General features: G+C 38.8%; 1 pseudogene; it reads left to right on the top strand.

Moving 5' to 3' along the window:
• The first annotated feature begins 15,768 nt into the window (after positions 1–15,768).
• On the top strand, positions 15,769–19,227 carry LOC101609654 (annotated as a pseudogene).
• Positions 19,228–21,181: the final 1,954 nt, after the last annotated feature.

Below are 21,181 nucleotides of genomic sequence, written 5' to 3'. Positions count from 1 at the left end.
CCATTTCCACTATTTTCTTCAATGATGAACTGTAAGAAATCAATAGCATGGTTTCTATCTGATACTAACAATGAACAACAATCTTCCTCTTACTATATGTTATAGCCACTATAGAAATGAATGTGCCTTAAAAGGTAGCTACTAGTTTTTAAATGATCTCACACATGTCTTTCAGAGAGTGCAAAATACATAACCAACTGCTGGAATGGATTTGTTAAGAAAAGTCCAGAAATATGTATTCCTTTCTTCCTGTTGGAACAAGTTGTACCCTCAAGTAAAATGAGCAAATCAAAACAGATAATCCAAGCAACACATTGTTTAACCTAAGTAGCAACAATTAACTGGATGTGATACCCACACAAGTGCAATAGTGGTACACAGCCATGGTGAGGAATCAATTGCTCTTGATTTGGCTAACTGATCCACTCAGTGGTACTAGACCCTTAGCTGGAGCTGGGAAACAAGTCAGAACCATACCCAAACACAAGCCCACTCTACAATATCAAGCTACCATCAATCACGGGGTATAAGAGGGCCTACACCTATCAAACTGTCTATCAAAAAAGTAAGTGTTATCTCAATTTTCTGGGTGCTAACTTACTCTCCGTTGGAGAATCTGCTTCTCTCTTCCAGATAGATGCAGATCCTAAGAAGAGAGCTGCCCCAACATACCTCAGAAGGGGCCCAACTGAAACTAAGGACAACTGGCGAAATAAGCAAGGGTGATGTTTTCCTGTGAACTGGATACCAGCACAAAGGGGAAGGAGATCAATGCAGAGAAAAATCAACTCCTACCAAATCAAATGTGTTCTAGGATCAATAGGTTGTTTTTTTCTCTCTTTTGTAAGAACACCTTCTAAACTATCACACATTACATGAAAACAGCATATGTTTCTCTGCAATCATTCTGTAGCTGAAAGAAGCAACCTAAAACAGAAAAGATAAAAACTATATGCTATGTGCTACGGTGTAGAAAGCAATGATGTAGAAAACATGGTTTTTTTTCTACTTGTTGCACTCAAAATCATGTTCCTGGTAGAAAGTCATACGTTTTTTTCACATTTCCAAATTTTGCTTCAATAATGAACAATAACGAATCAGCAGCAGGGTCTCTGTCTGATGCTAAGAATGAATGACAGTCTACCTCTTACTGCAAGTTATAAGCATGATAAATGAATGTTCCTTACAAGCTAGCTACCAGTTTTAAGATGATCTCACACAGATCGTTCAGAGAGTCCAAAACAAATACATTAACCAACTGCGGAATTGTTTTGTTTGTTATGAAAAGTCCTAAAATGAGCATTTTTACCTTTGTGTTGCCATATTTGCACTCTCAAGTAAAATGACAAAGTCAAAATTGCTAATGATCGGTTTAGCCATCTTTCTTTTACACTAATAATGAAATGTCTTCAGAGAATGTAATTAAATCTCACATCAGATATATAAGATTATTTGCTGTACTCAATTGGTTAAAAAAGTTTTTTGATAGGAGGTATGTTTCTTGTTTCATACAATTTTTCATGCAGCAATTGTGACATTTACAAATGAGATGACGCAATATATCAACATGAGTCTCACACTGGAGGATACATTGAAGTTTACCAGACAGATTGCCAGACAAAAAAATTCAATAATGTTCATTTCACAGCAAAGGCTTTTGTAATCTGTAGCCTATCATAGTAGTTTTCATTTTAATTTGAGAAGTACAATGAAAAGGAAAACATGCCATAACCAGGAAAGAAAAGTAATCAAGAAATATGTTCTAGGGAGGAGAAACGAAAGTTAGTAGGTTGTTCTTTTTCTGTCTTTTTAAAGAACACTTTCTAAACCATCACATATTCCAGACATTGGAAAACAACATATGCTTTCCTGAAATTGTTCTGTAGTTGAAAGAAGCAACCTAAAACAGAAATGATGTAATTCTACAAACTGAGTAGAAACAATCATGTTTCTACTACTTGCTGTCAAAACTGTGTTGCTGATAGAAAGTAATAAATTTTTGCACATTTCAAAAGTTTTCCTCAATGATGAACTGTAACAAATCAGTTTACAGTGGCAAATGTTCCTAGTAGAATGTGAGCTCCTAGAACATTGAAATGCCTGTTAGTTTACAATGTTTAATGTGCTTAGCACACAACCGGCTTGTAGTACTTTGAAATCTTACAATAGGAAATGTTCTTACTGGACAAGGAGGTTACAATACTTTGAATTCCTGGTTACTTAACAATGGGAAATGTTCTTAGGAGACAAGGAGCTTATAGAACTTCGGATTTACTGAAAGTTTGTAATCGTTTTCATTTGCAGTACACACTCATATCAATCAGCTTTGAATATCCATTTAGTTTACAATAGCAAATGTTCCTAGTAAAACGTCAGCTCAGAGAACATTGAAATGCCAGTTAGTTTATAATATTCAATGTATGGAATTTGATATCTCTATTAGCTTACAATGGGAAATGTTCTTACGGGGCAAGAAGGCTACAATACTTTGACTTCACTGTTAGTTAACACTGGGAAAGGTTCATGGAAGCCAACCCCCTTATAGAGTATTGAAATCCATGTTTCTTTACCATGTCAAACGTTGTTAGTAGAGAACCAGCTTAAAGAATATTGAATTACCTGTTACTTACAGTGTGAAATGTTCTTAACAAAAAACGAGTTTATGGAAGATTGGATTCACAGTTAGTTTACAATGGAAAAAAGTCTCACTGGACAAGGAGCTTACAGAGCTGTGAATTGATTTTTAGTTTGTAAACGGTATCATTCACAGTACACAACCACCTTACAGAACTTTGAATTCACACATTGAATTGGGAAACAAAGGAAATGCCTGTAATTTTCAATGTTCAATGTTCATACTACGCGACCACCTTGTAGCACTTTGAATTGCCGCTTAGTTTCAAATGGGATATGTTTTCCTTAGAGAAGGAGCTTAGGAAACGTTGGATTCCCTGCTGGTTTGTAATCGGAATCGTTCGCTGTACACAATCCCCTTAGAGAACTTTGAATAACCAATTAGTTTACAAATGTAACTGTGCATAGTAGAACAGCAACTTATAAAACATTGAAATCCCTGTAAGTTCACTATGTTTAATGTTGTTAACAGACAACCAGTTTGTAGGACTTTGAATTCCCTGCTAGTTTACAGTGGGGAACATTCTTAGTAGACAAAGAGCAACAGAACATTGAATTCCGTTAGGTTACAATGGGAAATGTTCTTAGGAGACCATTATAGAACTTTGAATGCACTGTTACTTTACAATGGAAATGCTCACTGTTCACAATCACCTTACAAAAGTTTGCATTCACTGTTAGTTTACAAAGGAAATTGTTCTTAGTAGACAGTCAGCTTATAGGACATTAAATTCCCTGTCAGTTTAAAATAGTTAATGTTCTTAGCAGACAATGAGCTTGTATAACTTTGAATTCACTGTTAGTTTACAATGGGAAACATTCTTAGTGGACAGCTTATAAAAGCTTGAATTGGTTGCTAGTTTGCAACAGGAAATCTTCTTAGTAGACAACAAGTTATAGAACATTGAGTTCACTGTTACTTTACAATAGGAAATGTTCTTAACAATCAATTTACAGGACTTAGAATTCACTGTTAGATTTCAATGGTAAATGTTCTTTTTAGACAATCAACTTATTGAACATTGCATTCACAGTTAGTTTATGATTGGAAATGTTCTTAGCAGACAACCACCTGATTGAACTTTGAATTATTAGTTGGTAATTGGAAATGTTATTAGTAGACAATCAGCTTATAGAAATTTGAATTCACTGTTAGTTTACTATGGGAATTGTTTGCAGTACTAAATCACCTTACAGAACTTTGAATTCACAGTTGGTTTGCAATGGGAAATGTTCTTAGTAGATTATAGAACATTGAATTCACTGATAGTTTACAAGAGAAAACATATGTAGTACACAATCACTTTATAGAGCTTTCGATTCACACTTAGTTTACAATTGGTAAAGTTCTCAGTACACAATTACCTTATGGAATACTGAATTCCCTGCTAGTTAACAGTGCTAAAGGTCCTGAGTAGACAAATAGCTTATATAACATTGAATACCCTGTAAGTTTACAATGAGAAACATTCTTAAGAGACATTCTTAGAGAACTTTGAATTCACTCTCAGTGTACAATGGAAAACGTTCTTTGTAGACAATCAGCTTATAGAACATTGCATTCGCTGTTAGTTTACAATGGAAATGTTCTTAGCACACCTTATAGAACTTTGAATTCACTGTTAGTATGCAACGGAAAATGTTCTTAGGCGACAACAAGCTTATAGAACATTGAGTTCAGTGTTAGTTTACAATAGAAAATGATCTTAAAAGACAATCAGCTTATAGAATGTGGAATTCATTGTTAGTTTGCAATGGGAAATGTTGTTACTAAACAAGCTGATGAGAGTGTAACAATATGACTTCCTTTTTACGAGTTCTTTTAACAGTTCTTCCTTTCAATAACATAATAACCACAGGAAAGAAACGGTACCCAAAGTCATGTACCTTGGACAAGAAATCAAAGACAATATGCTATTCTTTTATCTCTTTTCTAAGAACACATTCTAAACCATCATGCTTTACATTCATTAGGATTCAATTTCTGTGTCTCTCTCACCATTCTGTAGCAGAAAGAAGCAACCTAAAACAGAAGTGATGGAATTTCACAAACTATATGTGAATTCTACCGTGTAGAAAACAATGATGTTTTTACTAGTTGCATGGAAGATCAAGTTGCTGTTAGAAAGTCATACATTTCTTACACATTTACAAAGTTTTCTTCAATGATGAAGCAACCATATTTTCTTTTGATACTAAGAAAGAACAATCTAGTTGTTACCGTCAGTTACAGCCACTACAGGAACAAATGTTCTTTACAAGCTAGCTTCCAGTTTTCAAATGATCTCACACATACCTTTCAAGCAGTCAAAAACAAACACATTAACCAGGTTCTAGATTGTGTTTATTTATTAAGAAAGATGACATATGAGCCATCTTTCTTTCCCATTGCCATTTGCTCTACTCTCAAATGAAATGACCAAGCCAAATAGATAACGATGGGTTTTGCCACCTTTCTTTCATGCTAAGGAAATATCTTCAGAGAAGGGAGTTCAATCTCACATCAGAAACACAGGATAACTGGCAATACTCAATTGCTTACCAAAGTTTTTGATAACTAGTGCATTGCTTTTTACTATACAAACTTTAATGCTGCCATTGTGATGTTTACAGACATTACTGAAAGAGGGAACTTGCTATGACAAGACATAACAACTCAAGATTCACACTAGCCATTACATTAAAAATTAATACACTCCTCCTTTCCCAGTAAAAGCTTTTGCACTCTAAAAGCTAAGATTCTGATTTTCTTTTTAAGTTTAGGAGAACAATGAAAAAGAAACCATGCCAGCACAGAGAAGGAAAAGGAATCAAGAACTATGCTCTAGGGGCTGGAGAGATGGCATAGCGGTTAAGCACTTGCCTGTGAAGCCTAAGGACCCCGGTTCGAGGCTTGGTTCCCCAGGTCCCACGTTAGCCAGATGCACAAGGGGGCGCACGCGTCTGGAGTTCGTTTGCAGAGGCTGGAAGCCCTGGCGCGCCCATTCTCTCTCTCCCCCTCTATCTGTCTTTCTCTCTGTGTCTGTCGCTCTCAATTAAATTAAATAAAAAAATAAAAATTTAAAAAACAAAGAACTATGCTCTAGGGAGGAGAAACCTGAGTTAGTAGTCTGTGCTTTGTCCTTTTTCTGAGAACAATTTTATATCATCACACATTACATGCATTGCGAATGAACATGTTTTCCTGCAATTGTTCCGTAGCTGAAAGCGTCAAGCTGAAACAGAAAGTATGTATGTATACAAACTATGTGTGAATGCTATGGTGTAGAAAACAATGCTGTAGAAAAAATGATGTTTTTCTACAAATTACTCTCAAAATCGAGTTCCTGACATGAAGTTGTCCATGTTTAACACATTGCAAAATGTTCTTCAATTAAGAACTGTAAGGATTCAGCAGAACAGTTTCTGTCTGATACTAAGAAAGAACAGCAATCTACTTCTTACTATATGTAACAACCAATTTAGAAATGAATGTTCCTTAAAAGGTAGCTACCAGTTTTCAAAGGATCTCACACAAGTCTTTCAGATAGTCCAAAACAAACACATTAACATGCTGCTGAAAAGAATTTGTTTGTTAGGAAAGTCCCGATATGAGCAATCTTATTGTCCTGCTTGTTGCCATAGGTAGTCTTTCCAGGTAAAATCACCAGGTCAAAACTGATAATGATCAGATTAACCTTCTTTCTTTCCCACTAGTGATGAAAAGTCTTCCCAGAAGGGAATCAAAAGCACAAGATTATTGGCCATACTTAATTGTTTACCAAAGTTTTGATAACAGGTACATTTCTTTTGTTTCACATAACTTTTCATACTGTATTCGTGAGGTTGACTGACATCAACAAATGAGATCATATGATATGAAAATACATATCAATTCGGGATTCACGCTAAAGGATACATTGAAATTTACAATGTTTGCCAGAAATAATTCTTACACTCTTCATTCCCCAGTAAAAGCTTTGCAATCTGTTTGCTAGGATACTGATTTTCCTTTTAATTTTGAAATGGACATTGAAAAAGGAAACACACTATCTGTAGGAAAGAAACGTAACCCAAACACAAGCTTCTGGGACAAGAAATCAAAGTCGATATACTGTTCTTTTATCTCTTTTCTAAGAACACATTCTAAACAATCATGTGTTATATTCTTTGGGATTCAAGTTCTGGTTCTCTCTCACCATTCTGTAGCAGAAAGAAACAACCTAAAACAGAAGTGACGTTAATTCCACAAACTATATGAGAATGTTATGGTGTAGAAAACAATGATGTTTCTGTTAGTTGCACTCAAGATTGAGTTGCTGTTAAAAAGCCATGCACTTCTTGCACATTTCCAAAGTTTTCTTCAATGATGAATTATAATGAAGTAACATCATGGTTTCTTCTCATACTAAGAGAAAGCCATCTAGTTCTTACTGTATGTTACAACCACTACAGAAATGAATGTTCCTTGCAAGGTAACTTCCAGTTATCAAATGACCTCACACATGTCTTTCACACAGTCCAAAACAAACACATTAACCAGGCACTAGATTGTGTTTGTTAAGAAAGTCCCCATATGAGACATCATTCTTTCCTGTTGCCATTTGTTGCACTCTCAAAGGAAATGACCAAGCCAAAACAGATAACGATGGGATTTACCGTCTTTCTTTCATGCTAAGGAAATGTCTTCAGAGAAGGGAGTTCAATCTCACATCAGAAACACAGGATGACTGGCCATTCTCAATTGCTTACAAAAATTTGATAACAAGCACACTGCTTTTTGCCATACAATCTTTCATGCTGCCATTGTGACGTTTACAGACATTAACAAAAGAGGGAACTTGCTATGAAAAGATATGACAACTCGAGATTCATACTACTGGTTATATTAAAAATTCTTACACTCCTCCATTCCCAGCAAAAGCTTTTTGACTCTACTAGCTAAGATACTGATTTTCTTTTTAAGTTCCAGGGTACAATGAATAAGAAAACACACTAGCTCCAGGAAAGAAAAGAACTCAAGAACTATGCTCTAAGGAGGAGAAACCCGAGTCAGTATGTTGTTCTTTCTCCTTTTTCAGAGAACACTTTCTATCCATCACACATTATATGCATCGGGAATGAACATGTGTTCCTGCAACATTCTGTAGCTGAAAGCATCAAGCTGAAACAGAAAGGATGTAAGTATGCAAACTGTGTATGAATGCTATGGTGTAGAAAACATTGCTGTACAAAGAATGATGTTTCTCCGGGAAAGTGTGGGGGTGGGGAGGGAGGGAATTACCATGGGATATATTTTATAATCATGGAAAATGTTAATAAAAATTTAAAAAAAAAAAAAAAAAAAAAAAAAAAGAATGATGTTTCTCTAGAAGTTACTCTCAAAATCGAGTATCTGACATGAAGTTGTCCATGTTTTACACATTGCAAAGTGCTCTTCAATGAAGGTCTGTATGGATTCAGCAAAATGATTTCTGTCTGATACTAAAAAAGAACAGCAATCTACTTCTTACTATATGCATAAAACAATATAGCAATGAATGTTCCTTAAAAGCTACCAGTTTCAAAGGATCTCACACAAATACTTCAGATTAGTTCAAAACAAACACATTAACTTGCCTCAGAAAAGAAATTGCTCGTTAGGAAAGTCCCAATATGAGGAATCCTATTGTCCTGTTTGTTGCCATAGGTTGCATTCTCAAGTAAAATCACCAGGTCAAAACTGATAATGATCAGATTAACCTTTTCTTTCCCACTAGTGATGAACTGTCTTCACAGAAGGGAATCAGATGAACAAGATACTCAATTGGTTACCAAAGCTTTGATCACAGGTGCACTTCTTTTGCGTCACATAACTTTTCATACCAGAATTGTGAGGTTGACTGACATTAACAAATGAGATCACATGATATGTAAAAATATATCAACTCGAGTTTCACACTGAAGGAAACATTGAATTTTATAATAATTACCAGGAATAATTCTTACATACATCATTTCCCAGCAAAACCTTTGCAATCTGCATGCTAGGATACTGATTTTCCTTTTAATTTTGAAAAGAACATTGAAAAAGGAAACATGCTAGCTACAGGAAAGAAACGGAACCCAAACACATGTTCCAGGGACAAGAAATCAAAGTCAATATGCTGTTCTTTTATCTCTTTTCTAAGACCACATTCTAAACCATCACATGTTATATTCATTGGAATTCAATTTCTGTGTCTCTAACACCATTCTGTAGCAGAAAGAAGCAAAATAAAACGGAAGTGATACAATTCCACAAACTATACATGAATGCTATGGTGTAGAAAACAATGATGTTTCTACTAGTTGCACTCAAGATTGAGTTGCTGTTAGAAAGCCATACACTTCTTCACATTTCCAAAGTTTTCTTCAATGATGAACTGTAATGAAGCAGCATGGTTTCTTACCATACTCTGCACTATGAGGTCATGGATATCCAGGCCATTTTATGTCTGGAGGGAGCACGTTGTAGGGAGTGCTAACCTTCCTTTGGCTCTTACATTCTTTCCACCACCTCTTCCGCATTAGACTCTGAGTGTTGGAAGGTGTGATCAAGATGTTACTCAGTTCATGGAAATAGAAAAAACAATCCAAAAATTCATTTGGAATCACAAAAAACCTCAAATATCTAAAATAATACTGAGCAACAAAAAAGAGGCTGGTGGTATCACCATACCTGATTTTAACCTATACTACAGAGCCATAGTAACAAAAACAGCATGGTACTGGCACAAAAACAGACATGTAGATCAGTGGAACAGAATAGAGGACCCAGATGTAAGCCCAAGTAGCTATAGCCACCTGATATTCGATAAAAATGCCAAAAATACTCATTGGAGAAGAGACAGCCTCTTCAGCAAATGGTGTTTTGAAAACTGGATATATATCTGCAGAAGGATGAAAATAGATTCTTCTCTCTCGCCATGTGCAAGAATTAAGTCCAGATGGATTAAAGACCTTAACATCAGACCGGAAACTCTGAAACTGCTAGAGGAAAAAGTAGGGGAAACCCTTCAACATATTGGTCTTGGCAAAGACTTTCTGAATACAACCCCAATTGCTCAGGCAATAAAACCACAGATTAACCACTGAGACCTCATGAAATTACAAAGATTTTGTACCACAAAGGACACAGTGAAAAAAGCAAAGAGGCAACCTACAGAATGGGAAAAAAATCTTCGCCAGCTATATATCTGATAAAGGATTAATATCTAGGATATACAACGAACTCAAAAAGTTAAATAATAAGGAATCAAACAAGCCAATCAAAAAATGGGCTATGGAGCTTAATAGAGAGTTCTCAAAGGAAGAAATACAAATGGCATATAAGCATCTAAAAAAAATGTTCTACGTCACTAGTCATCAGGGCAATGCAGATTAAAACTACATTGAGATTCCATCTCACTCCTGTCAGATTGGCCACCATCATGAAAACAAATGATCATAAATGTTGGCGGGGATGTGGAAAAAGATGAACCCTTCTGCACTGCTGCTGGGAATGCAATCTGGTCCAGCCATTGTGGAAAACAGTGTGGAGGTTCCTAAAACAGCTAAAGATTGATCTACCATATGACCCAGCTATAGCACTCCTAGGCATATATCCAAAGGACTCATCTCATTTCCTTAGAAGTACATGCTCAACCATGTTTATTGCTGCTCAATTTATAATAGCTGGGAAATGGAACCAGCCTAGATGTCCCTCAACAGATGAGTGGATAATGAAGATGTGGCACATTTATACAATGGAGTTCTACTCAGCGGTAAAGAAAAATGAAGTTATGAAATTTGCAGAAAAATGGATGGACCTGGAAAGTATTATACTAAGTCAGGTAACCCAGACCCAGAAAGCCAAGCGCCACATGTTCTCTCTCATATGTGGTTCCTAGCTACAGATGACTGGGCTTCTGTGTGAGAATGAAAATACTTAGTAGCACAGGCCAGTAAGGTAAAAAGGAGACATAAAGGGTAGAGAAAGGAAGGGGGGAGGATACTTAATAGGTTGATATTATATATATGTAATTACAATGATTGTAATGGGGAGGTAATATGATGGAGAATGGAATTTCAAATGGGAAAGTGTGGGGGTGGGGAAGGAGGGAATTACCATGGGATATAGTTTATAATCATGGAAAATGTTAATAAAAATTAAAAAAAAAAACCCTTGAAAAACAAAAACAGCTAGGCCTTTGTCATTGGTAGGTAGTTTCTTGAGACAAAGGACCAAGACATAAACTTTCTAGAGCCATTCCAGACCTAAGGAAGCAGTTATAGTCTTTGCATTTTTGAGCTATTATAATATTTATTTTAAATATTTTACTTATTTATTGGGAAGAGAGAGAAAGAGAGAGAGAGAGAGAATGGGTGCACAAGGGCTTCCTAGCCACTGCAAATGAACTCCAGACACATGTTCCACTTTGTGCATCTGACTTTACATGGGTACTGGGGAATTGAACTTGGGTCCTTTGGCTTTGGAGGCAAGCACTTTAACCTCTAAGCCAGCTCTCCAGGCCCTTTTCTTTTCTTTCTTTCTTTCTTTTTTTTTTTTTTAGCATGAAGCAAATGGAATGAAGCTGCTGACATTTTTTCTTTTCTTTTTTATCAGCAACTGAAAATATCTAACCAGCAAAGCTGTTGAGTGCCCTCTGCCTATCTCTAATATATCACTTGACATGAAGCACAGTGAAAATTATTTGTAACTTGAATAGTTACTCCAGAAAGGATGAAGAAACTAAGAGTTGGGCCGGAGGGGTGGCTCAGGTTTAACAGCACTTGCTTGCAAAGCCTTCTGGCCCAGGTTCAATTCTCCAGTACCCATGTGAAGCCAAGATGCACAACGCAGTGCACGCATCTGGAGTCCATTTGCAATGGCAAGAGGCCCTGACATGTCCATGCTCACTCTATTCCTCCTCACGCATAAATAAAATATATTTGCAAAAGAAAAAAAAAAAAGATGTTACTCAGTACTCCAGCCACTTCTTTCCAGCTGACTCATCCCAAAGTCACTGCCATCTGAAAAGGGAAGATTCTCTACCCAAAGTGAGAGTAGCATTAATATAAGGGTATAAATATTATTTAATAATATTATTATTTAATAAATATTATTATAAATATTAAGAGAAGTACATACAGGGCAGTTTGATAAGCATACTATATACATTTTTCCAGACATCAGCAGATGCTACACCCATAGGGCTCATGACTAACCCTGTTTTAAGTATCAGGGATGTGTTTCCCCCAATGGAGTGGACCTCCAGTCCAATTGGAGGGCAGTACATGGGATATTTTTTATAATAATGGAATATGTTAATAAAAATTGAGAATAAAATCAACAAAATGAAGAGCTGCTTCTTTGAAAAAAATAAACAAAATTGACAAACTCCTGGCCAAACTGATCAAACATAAAAAAGAGAAGTCTCAAATTAACAAAATCAGAAGTGGAAAAGGAGAGATCACTACTGACATCAATCAAATTGGAAGCATAATCACTCCATGCTTCCTAAACCTCTATTCCACAAAACTGAATAATCTAGAAGAAATGGGTGAATTCCTAGACACATGCCACCTACCAAAATTCAACTCAGAGCAGATTAATCTTTTAAACAAACTTATCACATCCATGGAAACTGAAAATGTAACCAAAAACCTCCCCAAAAAGAAAAGTCCAGGACTGGATGTCTTCTAAGACAAATTTTATCAAACCTTTGTAGAAAAGCTGAAACCAATTTTTTTCAAAGCATTCCACATAATCAGAGACCAAGGAATCCTCCCTGACTCCTTTTATAAAGCTATCTTCATCCTAATCCCAAAACTAGACAAAGATACAACAATGAAAGAAAATTATAGGCCTATGTCCCCAATGAACTTAGATGCAAAGATCCTGAACAAAATCCTTGCAAATGGAATTCAACATCCCATCAAAGATATTGTCCACCCTGATCAACTAAGCTTCATTCTAGGGATGCAGGCATGTTTTAACATATGGAAATCTGTCAATGTAATACACCATATATGTAAACTGAACTATGAGAACCACATTATCATCTCAATTGATGCAGAGAAGGCCTTTGACAAAAATACAACACCACTTCATGATCAAAGCACTGGAAAGAATAAGCATAGAGGGTTTATATCGCAACACAATAAAGGCTACATATAAAACTTCTAAGGCCCAAAAAATACTTAGTGGGGGAAAACTCAAGGAGTTCTCACTGAGACTGGGAACCATGCAAGGTGCCCACTCTCATCACTCCTCTTCAACATAGTACTAGAAGTACTAGCCCAAGCAGTAAGATAGGAGGAAGAAATAAAAGGGATACAAGGACTGGAGGGGTGGCTTAATGGTTAAGGTGTATGCCTGCGAAGCCTAAGGAACCAGGTTCGATTCCCCAGGACCCATGTAAGCCAGATGCACATGGTGGCACATGTGTCTGGAGTTCATTTGCAGTGGCTGGAAGCCCTGGTGCACCCACTCTCACTCTCGCCCCCCCCCCGAATCTAATAAATAAATTAAAAAAATTTTAAGAAAAGGGATTCAAATTGGAAAGGAAGAAGTCAAGTTAGCCCTATTTGCAAATTACATGAGCCTATATATAAATGAACCTAAAGTCTCCATCTCAAAACTTTTAAAGGTGATAAATTCCTTCAGCAAAGTGGCAGGATACAAAATCAATGCATAAAAATCAGTATCTTTTCTGTATGCAAAGGACAAATATGCATGGAGAGAAACCAGTGAGGCTGTCCCATTTTTCAATAGCAACAAAAAAATTAAATACCTTAGAATAACACTAACCAAGGATGTGAAAGATCTATATGATGAAAATATAAAAACACTCAAAAAGAAATAGAGGAGGACTGGAGAGAATAGAAAGCCCCCCCCCCCCCATGCTCCTGGCTAGGTAGAATTATATTGTGAAAATGTCAATTTTACCAAAAGCAATATACAGATTTAATGCAATACCAATAAAAAATACCAACATAATTCCTCACAGAGATTGAAAAAAAATGATCTCAAAATTCATATGGAATGACAGAAGCCCTCGGATATCCAAACACATCCTCTGGGAAAAAAAAAAAACAAAACCAACACTGGTGGTATCACCATACCTGATCTAAACCTATATTCTGAAGCAATAGTGACAAAAACAGCATGGTACTGGAATAAAAATAGAAACATAGACCAATGGAACAGAACTAAAGACCCAGACCTTAGATCAAGTAACTACAGCTGCTTGATCTTTAACAAAGGGGCCAATAATCTAGACTGGAGAAAAGACAGCATCTTCAACAAACAGTGTTGGAAAAATTGGATGACCATATGTAGAAAAATGAAATTAGACCCACTCATTTTGCCACACAGAAAAATAAAGTCCAAATGGGTTAAACCTCAGTATAAGAATTGAAACTCTTCAACTACTACAAGAAAAAATAGGAGTCACTCCCCATAATATAGACTGGGAAAAGACTTGCTGAACAAAACTCCAGTACCAGTAGCCAAAGAAATTAAACCCTAAACCAATGAAGCTTAACAGATTTTGCACAAACATGCCATAAGCAGAGCCTATATATTACCCACTGAATGGGAGAAAAATCTTTGCCAGCTATACCACTGACAGAAGCCTAATATCTAGAATCTACAAAGGGCTCAAAAAAATAACCAATAGGACTTCAAACAGCCCACTCCAAAAGAGGGGCAGAGAACTAAAATAGGGGGTTCTCAGAGGAAGAATTACAAATGGCTAACTTAAGAAAATGTTGAACATCTGTAACCATTATGGAAGTGTAAATTAAAATTATGAGATTCCACCTTACCCCAGTAAAGATAGCAAACATTAAAAAAATCAAATGAAACAAATGTTTGTGAGCTGTGGAGAAATAGAAACACTTACTCCCTCTTGGCAGGAATGTAAGCTGGTGCAACCACTGTGGAAATCAATATGGAGACTCCTGAAAAGGATGAATATAGAGTTACCAGCAGACCCTGTTATTTCCTTACTGGGCATTTACCCTAAAAGCTACAAATCTCAGTTCAGAGATATTTACTCAACCATGTTTATAGCTTCTCAATTCATAATAGCTAAAAACTGGAATCAACCCAGTGCCCATCACTGGATGAATGGAGAACCAAGATGTGGTATATCTACATGATGGAATTCTCAGCATGAAGAAAAAAATGACACATTGAAATTTGTAGAAAAATGGCTGAACTTGTAACAGATTATTCTAAGTGAACTCACAAAATCACAGAAAGACAACCATCATATAATCACACTCATCTGCACTTCCTAACCTGGATCAGCCCAAGTTGCTGACATAACTGAATAGCATCTTGAGGCTTGGACAACAGGGAGTGTAGGGTTTGGGGAAAAGGATACCAAATTGAACTGCTGTCGTAGTTTACACTCACAATGAGCTGTTGATCACAGACACCTACTAGATCTTCCTAAACAAACAAGACAGACAAGTCAGAGCACTTGATTACCCACCAGAGGTAAATGGTAAGACTCTACTGCTAAAGACACCATACACTGTTGGTATGGACAATGAAGAGACCTGGAGATCCAGTCCCCAGACAATTAGCCCATCTTAGTGCTGGAAGGTGCTACATGAGCTACTGGGGAAAAGTGGCCAACATCTGTCAAAGCATCTCAAAGTCTAAATGACTCAGAAGCAAACAACCTGAAGTAATGCTCACAAGGGTGATGGAGATACTGAGGACACTCAACACCTATCAAAGCAGAGATCCAGGGGCTCTTAAGTGCCAATCACTGAAGTATACTCAAAATGCTTCTACTCTAGCTCAGGGAATTTTGTAGAAGAGGGGATGGAAAGATTGTGAGAGCCACAAGTTGGGACATTTTACACAGAGACATTGCCTTTTTCCCCCCATAATGCATGACCCACAACCCCCATGGGGTTGACCTGCATCCCCAAAGAGGAAGTCCTCTTAAGAATAGGGGCAGGGAGGACCCTGAGCTGGGCGCTGCCACTGGTTCGTCTACCCTTCCCCTCAGCCACCTCCTTTCAACCTGTCCACGGCTTGGTGCAGACTTGGATTGCAGCAGCCACCACTCCTGTCCTTGCTGCAGCTCTCTCCCTTCCTTCCCTCCCCACCGGATCCGGAATTGACCTGCTATGGCTTTACTCACAGCGGCAGCCCGGCTCTGGGGAGCCAAGAATGCATCCTGCCTTGTCCTTGCTGCTCGCTATGCCAGTGCTTCTTCCACAAATTTGAAAGATGTGCTGGCCAATCTGATACCTAAAGAGCAGGCCAGGATTAAGACCTTCAGGCAGCAACATGGCAAGACAGTGGTGAGCCAAATCACCGTGGACATGATGTATGGTGGCATGAGAGGCATTAAGGGACTGGTATATGAAACTTCAGTTCTTGATCCTGATGAGGGCATCTGTTTCTGTGGCCACAGTATACCTGAATGTCAGAAGCTGCTGCCCAAGGCTAAGGGTGGAGAAGAACCCCTGCCTGAAGGTTTATTTGGCTGCTGGTAACTGATCAGATACCAACAGAGAAACAGGTATCTTGGCTCTCACAGGAGTGGGCAAAAAGAGCAGCTTTGCCTTCTCATGTGCTCACCATGCTGGACAACTTTCCTAACAACTTACACCCAATATTTCAGCTCAGTGCAGCCATTACAGCCCTCAACAGTGAAAGTAATTTTGCCTGGGCATATGCTGATGGTGTCCACCGAACCAAGTACTGGGAGTTGATTTATGAAGTCTGTATGGACCTGATTGCCAAGCTACCATGTGTTGCAGCAAAGATCTACCAGAGGAATCTTTACCAGGAAGGAAGCAGTATTGGGGCCATTGACTCAAAGTTGGACTGGTCCCACAATTTCACTAACATGTTAGGCTATACTGATGCCCAGTTCACTGAGCTCATGTATTTGTACCTCACCATCCACAGTGACCATGAAGGTGGCAATGTAAGTGCCCATACCAGCCACTTGGTGGGCAGTGCCCTTTCAGACCCTTACCTGTCCTTTGCAGCAGCTATGAATGGGCTAGCAGGGCCTCTGCATGGACTTGCAAATCAGGAAGTACTTGTCTGGTTAACACAACTACACAAGGAAGTTAGTAAAGATATACCAGATGAAAAGTTAGGAGACTACATCTGGAATACACTTAACTCAGGGCAGGTTGTCCCAGGTTATGGCCATGCAGTACTAAGAAAGCCGGATCCACAGTATTCATGTCAGCGAGAGTTTGCTCTTAAACATCTGCCTAATGATCCCCTGTTTAATTTAGTTGGTTGCTCAACTTTACAAGATTGTGCCCAATATCCTATTAGAGCAAGGAAAGGCTAAGAATCCTTGGCCCAATGTAGATGCTCACAGTGGAGTACTGCTCCATTACTATGGCATGATGGAGATGAATTACTACGCAGTCTTGTTTGGGGTGTCACAGGCACTGGGTGTGCTGGCACAACTCATCTGGAGCAGAGCTCTGGGCTTCCCTCTAGAAAGGCCCAAGTCCATGAGCACAGACAGTCTGATGAAGTTTGTGGACAGGGTACAATGGGATTTGGGTGGGGGGGAACCGACTACAAGAAAAGGAGGAAATTTAAAAATAAAGTATACTTTTTTTAAAATTTTATTTATTTATTTATTTATTTGAGAGTGACAGACACAGAGAGAAAGACAGATAGAGGGAGAGAGAGAGAATGGGTGCGCCAGGGCTTCCAGCCTCTGCAAACGAACTCCAGACGCGTGCGCCCCCTTGTGCATCTGGCTAACGTGGGACCTGGGGAACTGAGCCTCGAACCGGGGTCCTTAGGCTTCACAGGCAAGCGCTTAACCACTAAGCCATCTCTCCAGCCCAAGTATACTTTTTTTAAAGGGGGCCTTTAGAGCCGGGCGTGTTGGCACATGCCTTTAATCCCAACACTCGGGAGGCAGAGGTAGGAGGATCGCCGTGAGTTCAAGGCCACCCTGAGACTCCATAGTGAATTCCAGGTCAGCCTGGGCTAGAGTGAGACCCTACTTCGAAAAACCAAAATAAATAAATAAATAAATAAAAATAAAGGGGGCCTTTAAAGACTTAAGACTAAATTGTATCTGAGGCACTGAAAATGTTTGAAGTTAAAATATAAATTAAGACTGTCAAAGATGAAGTGACCCCCTTCTTCCCTATCCAGCTCTCCTTTCCCTGCCTGGGATGAGCTGTAGGATGTCCAGGACTAGTGCATGTGGTATGGGTTAGATTTGGCCACCCCATATCTAGAGAGAGTCTGGCTCCTCTGTCCTTAAGTCCAAGCAGGTTCCGAGACACTGTAGTCACGCTGAAGCTTCTGCTTCCACTCTGCGCATCCTTCCAGATCAACACACCAGGCCTGTGCGCCTCATTCCCACAGGAGTCATATTGGGTTGTCAGTCCCCACAGCCCTTGAACATGCACAGAGATTGGTTAGCCTGGCATGATTTGGCAATTTTTTTATGCTACCAGGTTGCCACAATAGCATGGCATTTATTATGACTGGCATTTGATTTTTTTCTTTTCTTTTTTAATTCTCCCATTAAAATTAAAGTCTTGGAGTGTTCTGATTCCAACTATATTAAAACCTCCAGACTTTCTACCTGCTGTGCCTCAAGCTGAGGATGCTCTGGGTCTCGCCCTGTGGGTCTCTATTGGGTCCTCTTTCAGCAGGTCTGTGTAACTTGTGGTTTCCCCAGTCATTTGGCTTTATCAGTACTTAATGTGAACTAGACCTTTTCTTTCCATGGAACATAAGCCACTACTCTGACCTTGTTTTCTCCTCTGTTACTGTGCTACAGCACATAGGTCAGGGGCTCAGGAATGATCAGCCCCTTCATGCTCTGGTCCCAGGGGTTCTAGCATTTCTTTTTGAACAAGAAATGATTCTAAATTGGATTATGGTCCCCTTTAAATATCAGGTGGTACTAGAACTGGGGACATTCAAAATAGTAAACCTCCCATTTTTATCTCATACCAGAAAAAAAAAAAGTTCTTATTTATCAATGTCTTTCTCTTGCCCCTTCTGTAAGAGGTTACAGTACAGTGCTTACTTTAGCAACCCAATTTGCACAGATTTTCAGTGACTCAGAATGCTTGCTCTACTGCCTTTTCTTTGAAAAAGGGTTGTAATACACTCCTGCTGTGCCCCTCCTTCTCCCAAAAGTCTTGCCTGTATTTGTGTGTAATCCAAATCCCAAAAACATGATGTTGAGAAGAACACACTGTAAACCCCTGGGTAATTGTTAAGTCATGATATAGACTTCAGGTTGTTCTGTATAAAATAAAAATAAATGTTTTTATTAAGAACAACAACAAATAATAATAGGGGCAGGCTAGCTTCCAGATGGTGACCGCCTAGCTGCACTGCAAATCCTGGGGAAAGAAAGGCAAGACATTAAGAGTTTTCTGGCTCTTCTTGTCAGTGGGAGGGCTTAGATGGGGGGAAACAGGGAATCACAGAACCCCTCACGGGTGGGTAGACCACCCCTCCCACCAATACAAAATAGCCGCTGTGCTGCACAGCCACAGCCACCGTGCTCCAATTGGGTGCCAATCGCGTGCCGATCGAGTGCTAATCGATCCCTGCAAGTGGAAGCTTAAACTGCTCTGCACACTTGCCCATATTACTGCTCCTGCCACTGCACGTTCAGTGAGCCCAGTCCCACAGCAACTGCCACACAAGCCCAGACTATGTCTCTCGCTTGTACCAGCTCAGGTGGCATCCCCTACCTGTCTGCCACGCCAGCCATACCCCATTCTCCTGTGGCGGGGGAGCGCAGACTGTTTCTGGGTCCCAGTGTTCCCAGCCAGAGTTTGGGCTGCTTTAGTGCTTGGTACCTCAGTCCCGCTCCAAGCTCTAACACAGGCAGCTTCAGCACATTACCGCTTGAGAATTCAGGCAACTTTGGCGCCCCTCTCAGGCAGTAGATAGGTGGCTTTGGCAAGTGGGAGCCAAAGCCCAGGCTGTCTGACAACTGCCCCAGGCTGCCTCAGATTCCCATTGCACTAGAGTCCAGGCTGATCCACCCACCTACCTGCCCATACACTGTCATGGGCAGACCACCGCAAAAGAAATAACATGAAAAATCAAATGCAAGAAAATCCAGTTAGATCACCCAGCCTTACAATGAATACATCCAGCCAAAACAAAGAAGAGTCATTAGGATCAGGACATCAAGTTGAAGCTATGAGCAATGCAATCCTGACCAACCTACTGGTAGAACTTGCAGGAAAGCAACAAAGAACCAACAATCGTGTGGATGCTACCATCACTAAGCTAGAATAAATTGATAAGAGATTGGAAGGAGTTAAAAGAGAGTTAAGAGTTTGAGGGAGAGTGAAAAAAATAGAGGACCTTAAAAATCAGCTGGCAATACTAAATGAAGACATAAAGAAATGCAAGGATGAATTTCAAGAAGCATCAAGAAAATCAGAAAATGATGTGAAAAGGGAGCTTGACAGAGTGATGGAAATGATACATAGAAAAGTAGTAGAAAATGCAAACTTAATTGAACAAGTCCAAAACTCTCCAGAGGCTCTCAAGAATAGAGTCAGCAAAGTGGAAGATAGAAACTCTGATCTGGAAGACAAAATGGAAGACAGTTGAAGAGTAAGTTCAGTAAGTTCAAAAGTTTCTGTGAACAAAACATGAGGGAATTATGGGATACACTTAAACGTCCTAATATCAAGATCACCGGAATACCAGAAGGAGAAGAATTTCAGACCAAAGGCATGGAGAACTTATTTAACAAAATAATTGAAGAAAACATCCCCAGTCTCTTAGAAAAAAGGCCCATCAAGATACAAGAAGCCAACAGAACTCTAAACAGACTGGACCAAAAGAGAAACTCCCCAAGACATATTATCATTAAGACTCTAAACATTGACACCAAAGAGAAAATCCTAAAAGCAGCTAGGGAAAAACAGCACACCACTTTCAAAGGAAACCCGATCAGAATTACCTCAGACTTCTCAATGGAATCCGTGAAAGCTATAAGGGCCTGGAATGAAACTCTCCAAAGTCTAAGAACCTATGGCTTCCAACCCAAACTACTCTACCCAGCAAAAGTATCCCTCATAATAGATGGTGAAAGAAAAACTTTCCATGACAAAACTCAGCTTTACAATTATATGAACACAAAACCAAACCTACAGAGAGTATTTCAGGAAATTCTCCAAAGAGAAGAAACAAATAACCAAACTCAAATGCCCACAAGAAGCAGATCACAAAACCCAAACTCAGAGTAGGCACAAAAAACTTCAAAGCCCATTGAAACACCAACACACATCTACCATCATAATATGGCAGGGATCAAATTTAATCTCACAGTCATTACCCTAAATATTAGTGGCCGTAATTTACCCATCAAGAGACACAAGCTAACAGGAGGAATCAATCTGTTGCCTTCAACAAACCCACCTCACCACTAAAGACAGACACCTCCTCAGGGTGAAAGGGTAGAAAACAATATTCCAAGCAAGTGGGAATAAGAAACAAGCAGGTGTAGCTATATTAATATCACATAAAATAAACTTCAAACCAAAAATAATCAAA

Source organism: Jaculus jaculus, chromosome 11, assembly GCF_020740685.1.
Source record: "Jaculus jaculus isolate mJacJac1 chromosome 11, mJacJac1.mat.Y.cur, whole genome shotgun sequence".
Taxonomy (NCBI): domain Eukaryota; kingdom Metazoa; phylum Chordata; class Mammalia; order Rodentia; family Dipodidae; genus Jaculus; species Jaculus jaculus.
This window is presented reverse-complemented; position numbering and strand designations above follow the sequence as displayed.